The following is a 17721-nucleotide window of genomic DNA, read 5'->3' as shown; positions in this document are numbered from 1 at the left end:
ACTAAAAGCCCACTAATGCAAGTGGGAAGAGTTTCCTGTGTTAGTTCACATACTTGAGGAGAAGATGTTATCGATTCATATGCTTTAGTCTGTAAGTCCTTTGCAAAGGCAATAAGTATTATTATTTCCATTCTAGCAAGAAGGAAAATGGCACGCAGACTGCCCAAGGTCACCCTGCAGATCAGTGTGAGAACCAGAATTAAATTCAGATCTTGTGGGTCTCTGTGCAGAGACTCTTCTGGTGAGCTATTTTTGGAAGCCTCCAAATGAAGCATGGCCATGATACACAACCCATTCTCACAGTCTAAAAATAATTTATGACATTCAAAATATTTTTTTCTCTAGTATTTTTTAATGTCTGTAACTATGAAGTGAGTTCTTTGCAATAGCAAAAGAAGAGCTGAAAGAAGCAAAATCTTAAAATTTTGAGCTGAAGAAATTTGCACCAGTTCGACTCCTACCTCCTGGACTCTACTGATGTTAACAACTCAAGCACCATGGGCAGCAGCCACTGAAATTTTCTTGCACAAATTTTGAGTTGAACTCTGGGTCATGGAGACAATCTTCTTTTACAGATAAAACAATAACTTCAGAAATGTATTCCTCATCAAAATTAATACAATTTTGCAGAAATCAATCTACCTAGAGAAAAAAAAGGAAATGTTTTGTGAAGATACAGTAATCAGGTAACAAACTTTGAAGCTTGTGGAAATTTCAATATTTTCCACAAAAATACCAGCTTGCTAAATCCCGAGTCAGTACCAGAAATGGAAAAAAATTATTCAAAACTGTTTTTCATATATATTTTGATTATCAGTTTGGATATTTCTTCTGACACTAAATCTGCTCTTCTTTCCAAACTTTCCCTTTACTGAAGCTTATTATTATCTGCAAACACAAGTCTTTCTTTACCAATAAATTGTCTGCCACTCTTTGTCCCTATCTCCTTTACATAATCACAGCATCCTGGGGTTTAACTAGTAAAATCTAGAAATTATATTAGTGTGGGGAAAATTAAATAAGTGACCTTACACAAAAAGAAAGCAAAATATAGTCACATACTTCATTATTTTTAATTTTTGTTACAAAGAAAAAAGTAGTTATAAATTCTAAAGAATAACCTGGGGGATTACTGCAGTTTTACTTAAGGGGGACTGTCAGCATACAGCATGTAACACTCAGTTCTGGCCTTTACTTTGCATGAGCACCTCCCACTGATATCAGTATGTTCAGACTAAATCCAGGATACTATTTTCCCATGGCTCCTATTTCTATTTTCAAATAGATAGATAATGCTCGATTTTTTAAGCCCACAGTTGTGAGAATCTTTAGTATTAGGCATGACCTTTTAATGCAGGCTTGGTCTATGATCTCAACAAATCTGAGTAATCTAGCAATTTGCTAACAACAGCCTCAACAGAGAAAAAATAACAGAAAATTTTCATTTTACAAGCAAACTATGCCAATATTGTACATCTCAATAATGTGTTTTGCAATTACTGTTTTAAATGTCTGTGGTCCTGGAGATATTCTGGTTGTTCCAGGATATGAGAAACAATTCATTTCTGGACACAAACAGTACTTAATTGGACTAATGGGTGATATACTAACATGAACTCCTCTTAAAACTTGCAGTAATTAGTTTTTGTTATTCACCAGGGACTGTTGCTTTTCAGAAATTGATCAGTAAGAAACCAAAATGACAAAATATTTTTAATGCATTACTTTGCAGAAGCACATCTTCTCAATGTTTAATCTAAATTAGGTATTAACTCCAGTGGGTCAATCACTAATTTAATTTTAAGAACAACTTGATTTGTCTTGTTTTCTCCATTGATCAATAGCTCAAAATGAGTCTTTCAAGTAGTGGCATGGATTCCCTAGGACAGAACTGATTGCAGAACTATTAATGAGCAATAACCTGGGATAAACTAAAACTCCACCTATGCAGTAGTCAAGATATGATCTTCATACGTAGGGTTTCTTGACTTGCTTTCTATCCCTCCACAGGACTTCTGCAGAAAAGGATGTGTGCAACCCTGCCCTGACATTGCCTTAAAGCATACAGGAAGACAGCTGAAACCCCATACTCTTTTGGGGCATTCAGCAGTTTTATGGTCAGCTATGACTGTTGATTATTTTACTTTTTAATTTCAGTATGTTGTTACATTGTGTGACTACCAACAATTTTCCAGTCACTCCTTTTAGTTGAAGACTGAGGTTATATTCTCAAAGATACAGATAGTGACACCTGGACATGTTGAAACCTAAACCTGTGTTGCCCCACACTGCTGTCTCAAACACTTTTAGAGCAGTAAGGACCAATATCACAAGCCTTTGATTTTCCATTGCCCCAAGGAAGACAGAGAAATCTGTGAAGTGTATATTAGTATCTTTTTCACCTCAGAGCTGTCCAACACATTTTTGTAATCACTCTGTCTTTTAGAATACCATCAAATTAAAAGGGCAGAGCTGGTATGTTTATATCCTAAATCAGAACAGAATCAGAAATTTTGCAGTCTAATATGATGGGAAGTGTGTCTTTTTCCTGATGTGTTTTGAACTCTTTCTATTTATACTTTCCAATCCTTTAAGTTTAGATAACCTGGGATAGGCAGTGCAGAGCTGGAGAAAAGAGCAGAGACTGGAGGCTGGAACACAGCCCTGACACTGAAAGTCTGCTATGCTGTGATTGCAGTATTGCTACTGGGAACTGTCACAACACCACTCACGGAAACTGTAACTTCACCCACCTGAAGGCATCTAGTGCGTCATCCTGCCTTGTTCTCAGCCAAACCCATGGGCAGGGCTTGTGCAGTTACACTGCTCCTGGCAATTAGAAAAGAAATCCACAATATTTTATCTCCCATGAAAGCTTTTGAAAATGTTTGCATGTTCCCTTTCAGGGATGTGGGGCACAAAGGAAATGTTTTATCTTCTAGGAAATTTAGTATCTATATGTTAAAGATCCATTTAGCATTAATGAAAAAAATATTTTTCTCTCCACAATTAGCAGATACTGATATATAGCAACTGAAAGGCTTTGAAACCTTATTCTCTGTTCTGTATCTCATCAGAGATATTAAAGAATGACCGAGAATTGCAACCTTTTGCTGAATAGGTCGGATTCAATCTACCTGTGCCATCTCACCAAGCAAGGCTTCAACTTTAAAACATACTGGTGCTTAAATGAGCCTCAGAACTTACAAAAGCTGCAAAGAAGGCTGTGTTGAAACCGAATCTTTGGTGCCTGACACTATCTGGTTCATGAAATTCATCAGCATGATAAGTGGTCCTGCATGCAGTATCAATAGCCATCTTTCTTACATGATACTAAATTAATCCTTCATGTGAAGCAACTTTCTCTTGGTCACTATATCTTATTTCTTGGTGACAAATGGACAGGATGTGCTACAGAGGAATTCAGCACAAAGGAGATGAGGCAAGGCAAACAGACATGCTGTAAACCTCCCACTGCCTACCTCTTTGGCATATCAGCACTGCTGTCACCAGCTGCTCAGACAAATTATAAAAGTTAGCATTTTCCAAGCCTCAAACAAAGCAAACAGGAGCACTTTTCCCTTTTCACATATGGGCATTATTTGGGAATTGCTGGCCTCCAAGGTATGGCAAGAACAGGGTACACTGCTGGGTAGGCATTGGCTCCTCTTTTGAATGCCTAGTTAAGGTACATTAGAGCGAGTAAAGCTAAGCACTGAGTTCTCAGCCTGTGGTTGCCTGACACAGTCCAGTCCAAACAAGCCTGATAATGACAGATCTCTTAAGAACTGTCACAGCATCACATTAATAGTACACATTAGACTGAAATTTCTGAAGCTTCTTTGGAAAAAGAGTTTCTGTGGCACCCATCTGAGGAATCTGGTTTTTTGACATACATCTTGGAGCCTGTATATTTCCTAAAAACATACTGACATTTAGGAAGTGTATTCTTTGGCAATATTTAAATATGTCACATTTTGCAGAAATAAGATGGTAAAGGTGCTTGCAATTCACTTGGGAACATTTTTTGAATTTGAGCTATTTCTGCGATCTTTGATATTTTCTTGAAATAGCACTAGAAAACCTATGCCTAGCGATAAAACCTCATTTAGCTGGACTGTTCAAATAAATCACATTTCTTAAATGTGCTCACAACAGATTTTCAATTACCTTCTCCACGTATAGATTTGCAGTTTTCCAGCCTCTGTCCTCTGGACTTTCCCCCCTGGAGACAGACACAAGGCTCCACAGTGCTGCATCACACTGGTTATAGCTTGAGTAGGTTCAGAAAAGTTCCCAACTCCATCAGGTTTACCTAAAAGCTGACAGGATTACAAAGCTCCATTGTAAGAAGTATAGATCCAGAACTTCCAAGTGAGGAGAAAAAAATTTCTACCACAGTGCAAGAAAGAGAGACACATTACTATATTTAAAATATTTAAAGCAGCATTTTCTGCATTAAGAGCAGAGTCAGCTTTAGCAAGGTCATCTTCAGACTCTTGTTGCTGTTTCTAACTTTTGCCTGACTAGCAACAATCTGGAAAATATCACACTTCCATTTTCACACCCATTTTAGTGGTGCTGCATGGCAAAAATTATTTAAAAAAAATATATTTACAGCCCAATGAAACCAATATATTTACAACCTAGTCCAGCACAGGAACCTCCTCAATTTCAAACTCACACAGGTGCAAATGACAGCCTATTTAACACTTGATTTAAATGTCTTATTAAATCTTATTTATTATTTATTAAATATGCCATACTTCTGTCTCTGAAGGATACCTTTTCTATATGAAAGATTCTTGAATACTCTATGCAGTTAAATAAAACAAATAATTTTGACATCTTATAATTTAAGCATCATCATTCTAGGAAAAATTGAGGCATACTAAGTGTCCATCACAAATAGGATGAATTTGTATATCTGTAAATGAACTGGTTATTTGTTAATGCAATAATGCAAGTATGTGAACTCTGTAACATACTGGCTTCTCTAATACTCTGCATTTCTTATTTCCATCAACACTCAATGAATGTGCAGCCCAGAAGGACAGAGCAGTGCTATGAGGATGGCCACCACCGGCATCAGTATTGCTAACAAATGCCTGGCATTTCAAAGGCAAGGCATGCACTGGGCAGAATGAACCAATGGGAACTGATTCCCAAGTGATGCTGTGCCAAATCACTTGAATTTCTGCCAGTGGTGATTGTGCAATAGCTGGAAGTTTGGATGCACATCCCTCATTGTGACCATGGTCATACTCAAAAGGGTGAATTAAATCAATACAAAGCTGCTTTCAGTTGGATACGAGGGCTAACAGGAATGTGCTCCAGTTCAAAGCAGGGGAGCAGACAGTGGCACTTGTTACGAAACACTGGCTGGCAAACACAGCACAAAGAATAGACCTGAGGCAGCCGTCTCCGTGTCGATGGGATGTGTATTACTGAGGGAGGACATCAGGAATCTACCATTTTTGAGGTTCCTTGTCTTTTTTGGCAGCAAAGATAGAAGGGGAAAGGGAGTGAGGGGACACAGCACAGAGAAGCCATATGCTCTGCTTTCTGCTTTACCTTTAACATAAAGAGAGTAGACATTGAGGGTACAGAAGCTTCTGTTAATCAGTCCAAACAAACAGGTTTTGTCAGTACAATGTTACTTTAAAATTGCTTACCAGGAGCTTTATTTGGGGTACAAAGCTGAGGCCCTCTCCCTGACCTCATACCACTGATACAGAGGAAAAGTTGCCATTGTGACCTCTTCTATCAGTCATGGAGGAAGAGAGCAGATTATCTTGTTCAGAAGTGCAGCCTTAGAAAGTAGACATGGATCCACAGGTATTCATACAGTAGAAATTCCTGATAAAATGGGCCTACTCCACATATCACCCAAAGCCTGTAGACAGGCCAGCTTTAAATTTAGTTACTCACTTTTACACCTGTTCTGAGCTGCCATCATCTCCCAGAAAACAGCCATGAAACAAAGAGGATGAAAGCACTGGTCCTGCAATTCCCCTCCCAGGTGGATACAGCTTGAGCTGTACCAACATTAATGAATAAATCACCACCTATATATAAGTACATATGTGTGGATGTAAATATTATTATGTAGATTTTTATACACTCCTGTGTATTTATATTTCTGTCATACAAGACATAAGCTCAGCTCCATTTTATGTGGATGTTTGCCCTGGGTTTGGCTGGAACAGAGTTAATTTTCTTACTAACAGCTGGTGTTTTGGATTTACTATAGAATTCTCGTTGACAAATTCTTGTTGGTTGCTAAGTAATGCTTATCCTAAGTCAAGAACATTTTGGTGTCTTGTGCTCTGCCAGAGAGGAGCTGCACAAGGAGCTGGCAGGGCATGGCCAGGGCAGGTGACCTGAACTGGTCAAAGGGATATTCCCTAGCATAGAATGTCAAGTACAGTGTATAAACTGGGGGAGTTGGATGTGAGGGCCTGATCACTGCTGGAGACGGGCTGGGCCTCGGTCAGCAGGTGGGGAGCCATTGTGTTGGGCATCACTTGAATTTCTTGGGGTTTTTCCTCTGTCCTTTCCCCTATTATTATCGTTATTATTATTATTATTATTATTATTACTATTACTATTATTATTATTATTATTATTATTATTATATTTTAATGTACTTAAATTATTAAACTATTCTTACCTCAACCCACAGGTTTTACCTTTTTTTCTGATTCTCTCCCTGTTCTGCCATGGGGAGGCAGGAGGGGAGGGGATGAGCAAGTGGCTGCATGGAACTTCATTGTGGACCTGAGTTAAACTATGACAATGTTAATAGATAGATGTATATTCTGTTCTTCCTTGTTATCTGTGATGACTTTACCAAGATTTTCTGTATACTGCCTTATTTTGTCAATCTGTGCCTTGGTGTCTTTGTTTCTCAGATGAAGTTCTCTCTCTCAAACAGCAAGCTTAGACTTCAGCTCTTCCACCTAAATTATGGAAGAGAATTGGTAATTAAGTTTTAACAAGATTTAAATGATATTAAAACCAGACAGTTAAAAGGAGACACTGCCTTGGGCTTTGTTGTAAATTTGTATAATTATTTTTAGTCCTCTGGAGGATGCGTGATTGTGTTTCTGTATTTATAAAAATACTGCCCTGGAGGCATGAAAATGAATTTTATAGTCCACTGATTTGCATATTAATGTCAGTCTTATGGTGTCAAATGTATTTTTTAGCAAATAAATGTCCATGACAATTAGAAAAATTTCCAAAGAATTTTATACTATATTTGACCTGGATTAATTATTTTTTTAAAAGATGTGCTGTAAAGACAAAATAAGAAAGCCAGTACAGCCCAGTGATAAAGATATAGGAGAGGAATGATCCAGATGAACTAAACAAAACAAGTATGGATTTTTAACAGTATGAACTATAATAGTTGTGGTAAATAAGCATTGAGTGATGACTCAGGTTCTGATCCAAAGCTCTTTAAAGACTCTTGGTCTGTAGATTTTTGCCAATACAGTTCTGTATGTTTGCTTTCCTACAGAAACATAATCACTGTGAAAATCATTCTCTAGATCAAATGTCCTTCTATACTTTTCGGACTGAGAATGAAAAACAGAGATAAAAGATATTACTTGCTATGGTCCAAAATCATCATAAGAAGCTGGAACTGTGATGTTCAAAGCCTGTATCACCAGTAGAGCAAAAGCTATGGCTAAATGGTGGAAGATCATGAAAGTAAAGCCATTTCTTCCATGCTGCTACATACAGGAAACAGTAGTTAGGTTGAGGTTTGTTGTTTTCATCTATAAATCTACCCTGTTATATCCTAATAAATTTACAGTTGTTCTTATCCCTCATTGGTCTTGCATTTCATAATTTTTAAGAGGCATTTTGAAAGACAGAAATCCTATGCCTGAAGTGCCAAGTAAAGTGTCATAGGTTAGCAAGCATAGTCCCGGAAGGGATATCCTTGCTAAGGGGTGCTTACAGCTTCCTCTGGGACCTGATAGAACCTATCAGCTGGCCAGTTTGAATATGGACAATTCTTTAAGCCACTTAAAATTGTGACCGCCTCTGTGATACACACTTAAGAATAGACAAACTCCCACCCCAGCTCTCTCTCATTTCCGGCGCTGGGACAGGTGGCTGCAGGTCCCGTGCAGGGGCCAGTGGGCCCGGCCAGGCCCTGCTTGGGCCAGGCCGGGCTGGGCCACGGCCAGCCTGGAGCCATGGGCCTGTTCCAGCCATGGAACCCCCCCCCCCCCACTGCCTTGCCGTGGGCAGCCGGAGCGGCTCGGAACCCCCCCCCACTGCGGCCGAGATTCAGCAAAGCGGCACCTCTGTCCGGCAGAGGTCAGGTGACCAACTGCGATAAGCCACATTCCAGCTGCAAGGCCGAGGTGAGATTAACCCTTTTATTGCTGTGAAGAGCTGAAAACCTGAGGGAAGAGAGAGAGGAGATGCTTAAAGCTGAAAGTCTGTTGTGAAGCTATGATATATCAGAGTATCCTGTTGTAACTTCATGAAGATATGGGGGGTGGAGTGTTCAACTCATAAGCAGAAGCACCTGCGCTGAGATAGGCAGATGCTGACGCAGCTGTAATTTCATGAGAAGTTTGGACAGAGAGAGATGAACCAGATGAACCAGATGAGGACTTTTTGCTCCAAAGAGGAAAGGAGAAAAACCTCAATTCCTAGAGATGCTTCCAGAGATAGTTTTAAAGATGAAGATGACCCTTTGCTCCCAGGGAAGGAGAAGGGCCTCTGTTTTTCTTTGTTTCTGAACAGCTCAACCTTAAAATTGTACCCCAGAAAACTTTCAAGAGTGGACCCTCGAAAGCAGTTGCGGGAAAAGCTGCAAGTCGGGGGAAGGGACTCACATCGCAAGCAGAGAGACTCCTCTTCCTGAATGGACTGAACAATATTTGGAAGTGGGTGGCTGTCTCGGTGTGATACTGTTTTCATAGCATGAGCAAAAAGAGACTTCTCTTTCTAAATGGACTGAACCAGGTTATTATGGAAGTGGTAAACAGACTGAACATCTTAAGGGTTGTCTTTACATTGTCAGTGGGAGACGGGAGGAAGGTGGGGGGAGGAGGAGAGTTCTAAAGGTGGTATAATTTTTTTCTTTTCTTCTTTTAGGTCTGTTAATAAACTTCTTTATATTCATTCAAGTTGGTGCCTGCTTTGCATTTCTCCTAATTCTTATCTCACAGAAGATAAACAGTAATGAGTATTTTAGACCAAACCACTACATAAAGCTATAGGCTTTTGGAGCTAGTCTAGACAATACAGAATAACAGTAACAATATTGTTCTAGTTTGGAATCCAGTCTTGTTACATACATGTAGATGAAATTCTTACCAGCACTCAGCCAAAAGACAATGAACTCAATGGGAGATTTCTTTGTGCATGGATGGAAAAATTACCATCATAGTTAATAGTAATCCATTTTGTTATCAAGATAAATCCATTGGCCTTGCAGTTTATCTCCCCACGGAACTAATGTATTGTCAGCTGAAATAATGTGTTATTATCACTACAATAATTATCATTGTAATAATCTTAAACAATTATTTGGATTAGAAACCTGTCACAAGTTTATGAGGAGAGCTAAATACAAGTTTTGTGATTTTTCCTCAGAGAGAGTAGAGATGCTTGTTGTGTGCCAAAAACTATAAGAGAAAGTGCTGTCTCAATGTCTAACAGTAGCAGACAAGGTGTATTTTACAAAAACGATAAGTACCAGTCAACTGCTGGCACGGGGAAACACTTGTTAGGCCATAAATGAGCTGATTGCATGTTCAGAACTACAATTTCCATAAAGTCTCATTCAAGGAGATATTAATGGTCATTACTTAACTGCGATAAAATGTTGTCACAGAGGGAACATCCACCTGACATTCTCCACCAGTCCCTTGCAAACATAACTCCTGATATACAAATTTTTCCCCCTTGTACGTTAGCCAGAATATTTAAAGGTAAGGCAAAAATACTTTAAAAATAAAATAAAATAAAATAAAATAAAATAAAATAAAATAAAATAAAATAAACCAAAAGCAGTCAAAACTGAGCAAAACGTTTCTGTAATGCTTCAATGTTGATGGTCAATCACGTAAATAATCTTGGGAATAAAATAAGGTAGTCTGAAGAAGCAAACACAGAAGATTCTTGGTTTTCTTTTCTTTTTTTTTTTTTTTTTTAATCAAGGGATCTTTGGTAGGGTATGGAGATCTTTTGCACTTGGAAATTTGTACCTGCAATCAATTTTGTACCCACAACTGCAGGAATTACAGACGTGATTTTACAGAACTTGTCCTTGCAAAGTGCTAAGCACTGGCTTTGAGATGAATGGCAGGCGGGGGGAAAACACCCAGCTCCTTGGAGTAGCAAAGATGAAGAGAGCACCTGGTAGTACTGGCAGTGGATCAGACATGAGCACACAATCTCTACCCAATCCTGCATGGAGTCTGACAGGCAAGGCTCCTCTTCAAAAATCCCTGATCAAATCTGAACTAGCAGAGTTCTATGGGTATGGACTTCTGTATATATGAGACTGGAATGTTTTTGACTCAGAATCACATGCCACGAAACCATATTTAATGTCTTGTAGTCCCATGATTTATAATATTTGACTACAGACAGAAAAGTATACTTACTGTTAGTAAAATATAATTACTGTTTATTTGCAGTACAAACCTTCCATAAATAAAAAGTAAAATTTGAGGGTAGGACCCATTTATCTTCAAGAGTTTGCCAAAGATATAATGATGTTTATATATGCAAAATTATAAACAGTACTGCATTTAACAAACGAGGTATTTGAAAGAGCTACAGTAGAGATATAGCACATGATTTTAAAAGATTATTTTTCAGTTTTTCTGTTTTGCCATGGTTGGCCTAGGGTTATAAAAAAATGCAGAGGAAAGACTTTTACACATACACAATCTGCTTCATCAATGAGATAAAGTTTTGTTGGCAAGTATTCAGAATTGCTATCTGTTCCAATAATTTTCTTTTTAATTGATGATGGTAATTAGGGATCAATTACTGTTTGGCCTGACTCTTTGTGTGTGTGGCAGGTGAAAGATAAACAAAGAAGGGATGAAGAGATGGCTAAAAGATTCTTTTTTGCCTTCAGGATTTGCAGGAAAAGTCAATCACAACTGCAGTGCTCTGGGCCAGCCCATTCTGTCCCTTTAGGATGCCATACTCCCATAAACGGCAAGGGGGCCATTCCCATCTGTGCCATTGCCATGGATGGGCTTAGTTCACTAAAAGAGTAGCATCTGACCAGTTCTCACAGTACCCCAAGGTGAGGAGGAATCCCAAATATTCGAATTTGTTGAGCCAATATAATTCTGCTCTATCCCTTGTTCTGGGTTACTTGAATTGTGAACTGTTTAGTTGTAAGAAGAGTGAAGGTAAAACTGTGGCTAGGGTTATCTTTGGTCTGCACCAAACCAGCACCACAGAGAGGCTCTGGAAATCAGACCACAGTGTGTACTTGTGTAGCCACATAGCTAATGTAGTACTATAGAAAGCTGATTTATTACCAACATCTTGTTCCAGGAGTTTGCAGCCCTGTTTCATACTCATTATACAGAATCTGCACCTCTGGACTCTTCCTTTTCTGGGTGGTGTCATTTTGAAGTAATACATTATCAGTTTCCATCATCTGGTGATGCATTGCGAGAACCCATCAGAAAAACAGCTGGCTCAGTCTCTCAATCCTTAGCGTCCAGCAACTGCTGCCTGTGATGATATATTACATGAACTCTTCAGTCTATCATTGTAATACATCACAACAAGGCACTGGTCTGAAGGTGTATTACTCAAAGAAAGGCAAAGCTGAGTGAACCTGTCCAGGAGAGGGGTTCTGGTTTAATTATGGAACAGAAGTTACAGTACACTGCTCAGAGAAGGTTTGTTAGCTTCAAATTTTTGGTGCATTGGTAAAACACATTTTTCATTCATATAATTTGTACTGTAGGAGAAGGTCACATTGCTGCTCAGTTTGGAGACAATCTCAACAGAGTTCTGTCAAAACACTGCAATGTGTTCTGTATAAGACAGGCTGCACATGTAAGGGAGTCAGGCAGGATTTGAGTTCAACCATAAGCACCAATTCCTATTCTTTTCATTTCTTGATGGAAATCCCAGACAAGAACCTGATATTTGAGAGTGGTAACTGAAAGCATCTCACCAGTGGGTTCTCACTGCTCCTTCATTTGGTGGCAGAAAAGCAGCAGCAGAGAATAGGGCCTGAGGCATTGTCAGAGAAAGAGCTGGAGCTGGAAAAAAAAGAGACAGCCACCTGCAAATAAATATAAAAGATTATTTAAGTAAAGTCTTTTCATGACAGCTTAATTGACTGTGGCTACTTACATCAGACCTCACCTTGATGGATGAGCAAGAATCTCCCATTGATCAGGACCGCAAATTTGACATAAGAACATCTTGGGCTGTTAAACTGAAGACAAACCTGTTTCCTCCTCTTGGGTCAGAAGGGGTGGCTACATTTCTCTCCTCATTTAACCAGGGCTTCTATTCTGTCCAAAACACAGGAAATGGTCCCAAAATGTTCCCTCTGGATTGGGTTCACACAGAGAGTTGAAGTATGAACTGTGTTTTTCACCTGCAAACCCATGGGTGACAGACAGGACATGATATGAAGTCAACCAGTTAGAACTAAGGCAGTGAAAAGTTCACTTGCCTGTAATGCAGAAGTATTGTTTCTCAGTAATTTTTCAAAGATTCAGCTGCCTAACCATTTTTCTACCTATTTCAAGGTTCAGCTTCTTTATAATGGGGCTCAGAATAGCTCCTTCAGTGTATGCTACTGACTTCTCTCTGCTGTTTTCTTGATGTTGCTGCAATATTAACCTCCATGGTCCCTTCCTTCTCCTGTCATGCTGCTATATGCTCAGTAATGCCCTGAGAATTGAATACTTTCGTGATGAAAATTCCTGCAACCTTAATTTCCATCCAGTTTCTCTAACTCCAAGTAAACTTTGGTGGGTTTGATTCAGATAAACATACTAAAATCAGTGCATGCTATGGTATTACTTCAATCTGTCTTTTTTTCTTTCCCTGCTATATTTCATTGCTCTATTATAGAATATTTTAGTGGGAGAGGACTTATGACAATCATCTAGTCGATCTAAATATAGAAAAAGCTTTTTTGAGTGAGAGTTGCAGCACCTGAACTTACATTAGTAGCAGAATAAAACCCCCAGAATTTAACTTCATGGTGAATTAAGAAACTGAGGGACATACATTTTTGTGCTCAGTAGACTTTTCTGTTCAGTAGAAGCAGTGAATATCTTATGCTCTTAGGAGGTAATTGAGAACATAAGCTGATCTGAGATGGGGACAATGGACAACTGTTTGTTTAGATAGCACAGGATATTATGAGAGTCATGAATCAAAGACATACCTGAGAATGAACGTTTCACCAATATGTTACATTCATAGGAACAATTTTAGCTCCTTGTTAATGTTTACAAGAAGATCTAAACAGTCCTAAACAAGACCAAAGAGATGGTTCACAGTGATATGTATGACAAAGGTCCCTGAATAAAACATGCAGCAAGAACAGATTAAAAGGGTGATCAGTAATGAGAATACATAGGGCTGTTACACACACTTTTGTAAACCTTGAAAAGGATTCAGTCATAGGTTGAGTTGTGAATGTGGCTGATGTGTCCTTTGCTGCAGTATCTTGCTGTATTGCTGTTGTGGGAAGGTGTGAGAACAATAAGGACAATAGAGACACAGGATGACACGTAAACACTGGTAACAAAATAGCAGGAAGGAGAGGAATTGATTAATGGAAGATATCCCATAAGGATGTCTTGATGAGGGGACAGGTGAGACAGCTGCTGAGATAAAGAATGCCTCAGTAAAAAGATCTTCTTTCACCATCTTGCTGGTTTTTAAAATATCTAAGTCTTGCAGAATTCACCTTTTCAGTAAAATGTGAAAGAGCAAATCCATAGCAACATGGCTGTCTAAGGCATAAGCTCTCTTTGTCCCATGATGTGGGCACTACTGTGACCTCCCCAGTTTTCCTTACTGACACAGTGAATCCATCTGTCCCAGATAAGAACATGGATATTGTCACAGGAACTTACCAAAGTAAGCACACTGTAAGAATCAGAAATGCTGTGCCGTCAGCCATTGTCCAGTGTTACTTTCCTGGTACTGAAAGCAGAGTAATCAGAAAATAAGAATAACATCTTTCAAGGAAAATCAGCAGATTAAGAATTTATCCTCTGGTAGCACTTGGAATATGTATCTTTCCCAGTGGGTGTATAGCTGAGCTGTGTAACTACCTGTGATTTATTGGCTGAAAGGACTGGATTTAGAAGTAGTAAAATAATCCATGATGATCTGCTCTAGTTGCAGACATTCCTGCTTATTGCAGAGAAGTTGGACTAGATGACCTTTAAAGGTGTCTTCCAACCCAAACCATTCTGTGATGCTCTGACTTGGACCCACTGATACCAGGCCACACATTGCCTGGTGGAAGCCTCACACAGAGCTACAGAGCAAAGCTGGATGGAAACAGCCTTTGCTCACTAACCCTCTCCCAGTCCTTGTGCTTTACCCTACGAATTCTGAAGGGAATGATACATGAAAAACAACAGTTGCTAAAACACACTTCACAGACAGGAACAGCAAAGTATCTATGTTCAGTCACTTCAGCCTTCCTTAGACAAGATACACAGGAGAGCTTTTGGAAGAAGAAATTCATTGCTCTACTTCTTTCTCTGGTGGATACTACCAAATTATGACCTGGGCAGGTGTTTATTGGGATCTATGGAAAAAACGATGTTTCAATATATTCTTATGTTTACACACAGCAGCATTTTTAACCTGAAAAAAAGTGAACCAGCCAGTCTGTGAACTCATGGAGGACTTAACATATACCTATGAATTATACAAGAAGCTCCTGTATTCTGCTACAACAGCCAAAGCTAGGCGGCCAGTTAATGACCTCAAGAGATTTGACAAAATAATTTTTTTTTCCTTACAATTTTCTGCCTGTTTATCCCAATTGTCTTATGTGACTTCAGGGCACATGTGGTTACTTTCCTAAACTGGTACCTAATACTGCAAGTTTTCTAGAACATAAAACTTTTCTGTTTCCAAGCACGATGTCCCTACCAACATAGGGATAAAAATGGTGATTACTGTATGCACCTGTTCACACGTATGTATAAGTAAATCCATTTCAGTAAGCTGAATGAACCCATTTGTCAGCCCAGGGCACACCCACACTGTAGGTCATTTTTAAGAGGCACACAGAGATGAAAGAATCAAAACCCAAAAACTCTCCTACAACTGAATTTTGTTCTGACTTTTACTAGCCAGTGAATTCAAGACAAAAATGAACAAATAAAGATTGATGACTACCTTGTGTACCTTCCTTCTTCAAGGAACTCAGAGCAAGAAACCCAACAGAGAAGATCACTATTTTTTTAATCTCATCCAGGAAGTTAGTGTAGCACTTGATTCCGGCACTCTCTGAAATATCAGTGCTCCACTGTCAATTAGTATTTGGACAGCAGAGTTGCTAAGCTGTTCTGCTTCTGTGAAAATAATTTCTTGTGTTGACTACACTTATTCTTTTCCTCTTCATTTCTATATTATAAATCATCTTAAGCTTGTCAGGGGTATTATTAACCATTTACTGTTACCTTTTTCAATACAACTTGAAGACCAACATTCCCCAGCCACAAGTGTCAACATATTAAGTACTGTTCAGACATTTGAACATAATATACTGTTTCTAAGCCTTCCGTTGTATTACTAGTAGGATAATTATTACAGCAAATGATAAAATACTGCAAAATTGTTTTCTCCCCCCCTTAATAACATAAATAAAAGAAGCAATTAATTTCCTACAATAAAAACAGGCAATACAATAACGTACAAATGTGGAGTTTCTTCATTATTGCATCAAATTGCAAAACGGAAACATATAATTTCAAAAGGCTCATAAGCAAAAATGGAAACACAGCTGATGTTGCGTCAGCATGTAGTACAAAACTGTGAAGCTTGCACAGCTCACAGCTACTCTCCTCAAATGAAGCAGTTAGCATTTCTAAACGAAAATACATAATACAAAGAAGCTTCTCCTTTTTTTTGAGGCCATACTTCCAGAATTTAAGGCAATTTTGCAGGATATTACTCTCCATCCAATACTATAACGTTATAGCATCACCAGTTATTTTAAAACCTGTCTATCACACAGGGCTACGTCTATAGCTTTATTGACACATCTTGTGACAGATGGCAATAATGTTTTCAAATGGAATCAATGTACTTCTAAACTGATACACCTTCCTCTACACCCCATATATTTATCAGATGTGTTTTTATACTTCTTTCTGCACTGGTATTTTAGTTTGTTTGGCTTTAGGTTGCTGAGAAAAGGTAATACATTTTCTTTGACATCTTGTGCAATTTTACAAGTATTCAGGGCACATTCCCTGCTTTGCATGGAAAATGTATTTGCACAGTTGTCAGAATGATGGACAGGGGGAGAATGATAGGAAGGAGCACTGATCTTTGCTTGTTATTACATACAATAGCCCAGTAGGAATCATGATGTGTTGGTGAGACAAACTGTGTCCCATTCTGGAACATATTAAGTTTGTCTCCAGGACACACATGACTTCACTAGGGTGTCTAACCTCATTCATAATAGATGCTAATCTTTTCAGGGCTGACTGATGACAGCACTTCCTGCCCTTCACGGAATTAGAGCTGGGTTTTATCAAAGGACTCAAACTGCCTGCTAATTAGACTAATTCCCTTCATCATGAATTATTTATTTCCATTGGTAACCGACCACTGTGACATTAATGGGTTCTGCTCAACTTAGTTTCATACTAATATACACTATAAGTTAAATGTTTAAAAACTCCTGATACTTCACTCCAGGTCAAGTGTATCTTCACATAACTCTTGATGTTTTCAATAAAGTTTTGGTAATTAAAGACAGTTAGAATAAAGTGTTCATTGCTAAGAAAAAAATAAAAAGAAAATAAAGCATAATTTTAAAATTCTGGAATCAAGTTGTTGGTTTGTTGTTTTTTCCCCCCAAATGGGAAGCAATATATACATATTTAAGACTGATAATAGGAGTCCTCTACTGCACTAAGAGGGTTTCAAGGCAATTCACAAAACTGGATCCATACCCTCAGCAAGAACATGTAGTGCCTCTGTATTCAAAATTCTCACTCAGTTCAAGGAGTTTTTTGTGTTTAGTATCAAAAATAAGTTCTGTACGTAGGTAGCAAGTATCAAATATACACGCACAAAAAAGAATACTTGGCAGACAGCAGCACTGCAGGGTGGAGAAGGCCAAAGGCAGAGTGTGGCCAACACTGAGATGAAACTGGGAAAAACATAAAGCACCATTCTGGGATGTCTTAGCAGCAGGATCTGAGTAGGGTAACAGAGGTCAGCTATGCAGTATGTACAAGGTCTCAGCAAGGGAACTGATGGCTGGTTTTTGGCATCACTGTTCATAAGTTACATTTACAGCAGAGAAAATCCATGGAAGAGCAACAAAAAATTAGAGCAATTTAGAAAACATGACCAGTGGGGAAAGATTGGTAATAATGTTTAGAAAACAGTATGATGATATCTTCACTTATGCAGAAAGATGTTATGGTCAGGCTGGTGATCAGTTTACTACAAGTCTACAACGAGCAGAACAAG

The 17721-nt window shown here is 38.6% G+C and overlaps 2 long non-coding RNA genes across 2 annotated transcripts in view; both read right to left on the bottom strand.

Moving 5' to 3' along the window:
- Positions 1-406: 406 nt before the first annotated feature.
- LOC138112937 (uncharacterized) lies at positions 407-4287 on the bottom strand. The gene is made up of 3 exons (XR_011151923.1): positions 4171-4287; positions 2754-2829; positions 407-638 (listed from the first exon to the last, which is right to left on the bottom strand). It is a non-coding gene; the product is annotated as an uncharacterized lncRNA (long non-coding RNA).
- A 9833-nt stretch (positions 4288-14120) lies between these two features.
- LOC138113467 (uncharacterized) overlaps positions 14121-17721 on the bottom strand; it is a 36079-nt gene continuing 32478 nt past the window's right edge. Inside the window, exon 4 of the long non-coding RNA XR_011152184.1 lies at positions 14121-14190. This is a non-coding gene — a long non-coding RNA (uncharacterized lncRNA). The remainder of the gene's footprint in view (positions 14191-17721) is intronic.

The sequence above is a fragment of the Aphelocoma coerulescens genome, chromosome 7 (genome assembly GCF_041296385.1).
Source record: "Aphelocoma coerulescens isolate FSJ_1873_10779 chromosome 7, UR_Acoe_1.0, whole genome shotgun sequence".
Lineage (NCBI taxonomy): Eukaryota > Metazoa > Chordata > Aves > Passeriformes > Corvidae > Aphelocoma > Aphelocoma coerulescens.
This window is presented reverse-complemented; position numbering and strand designations above follow the sequence as displayed.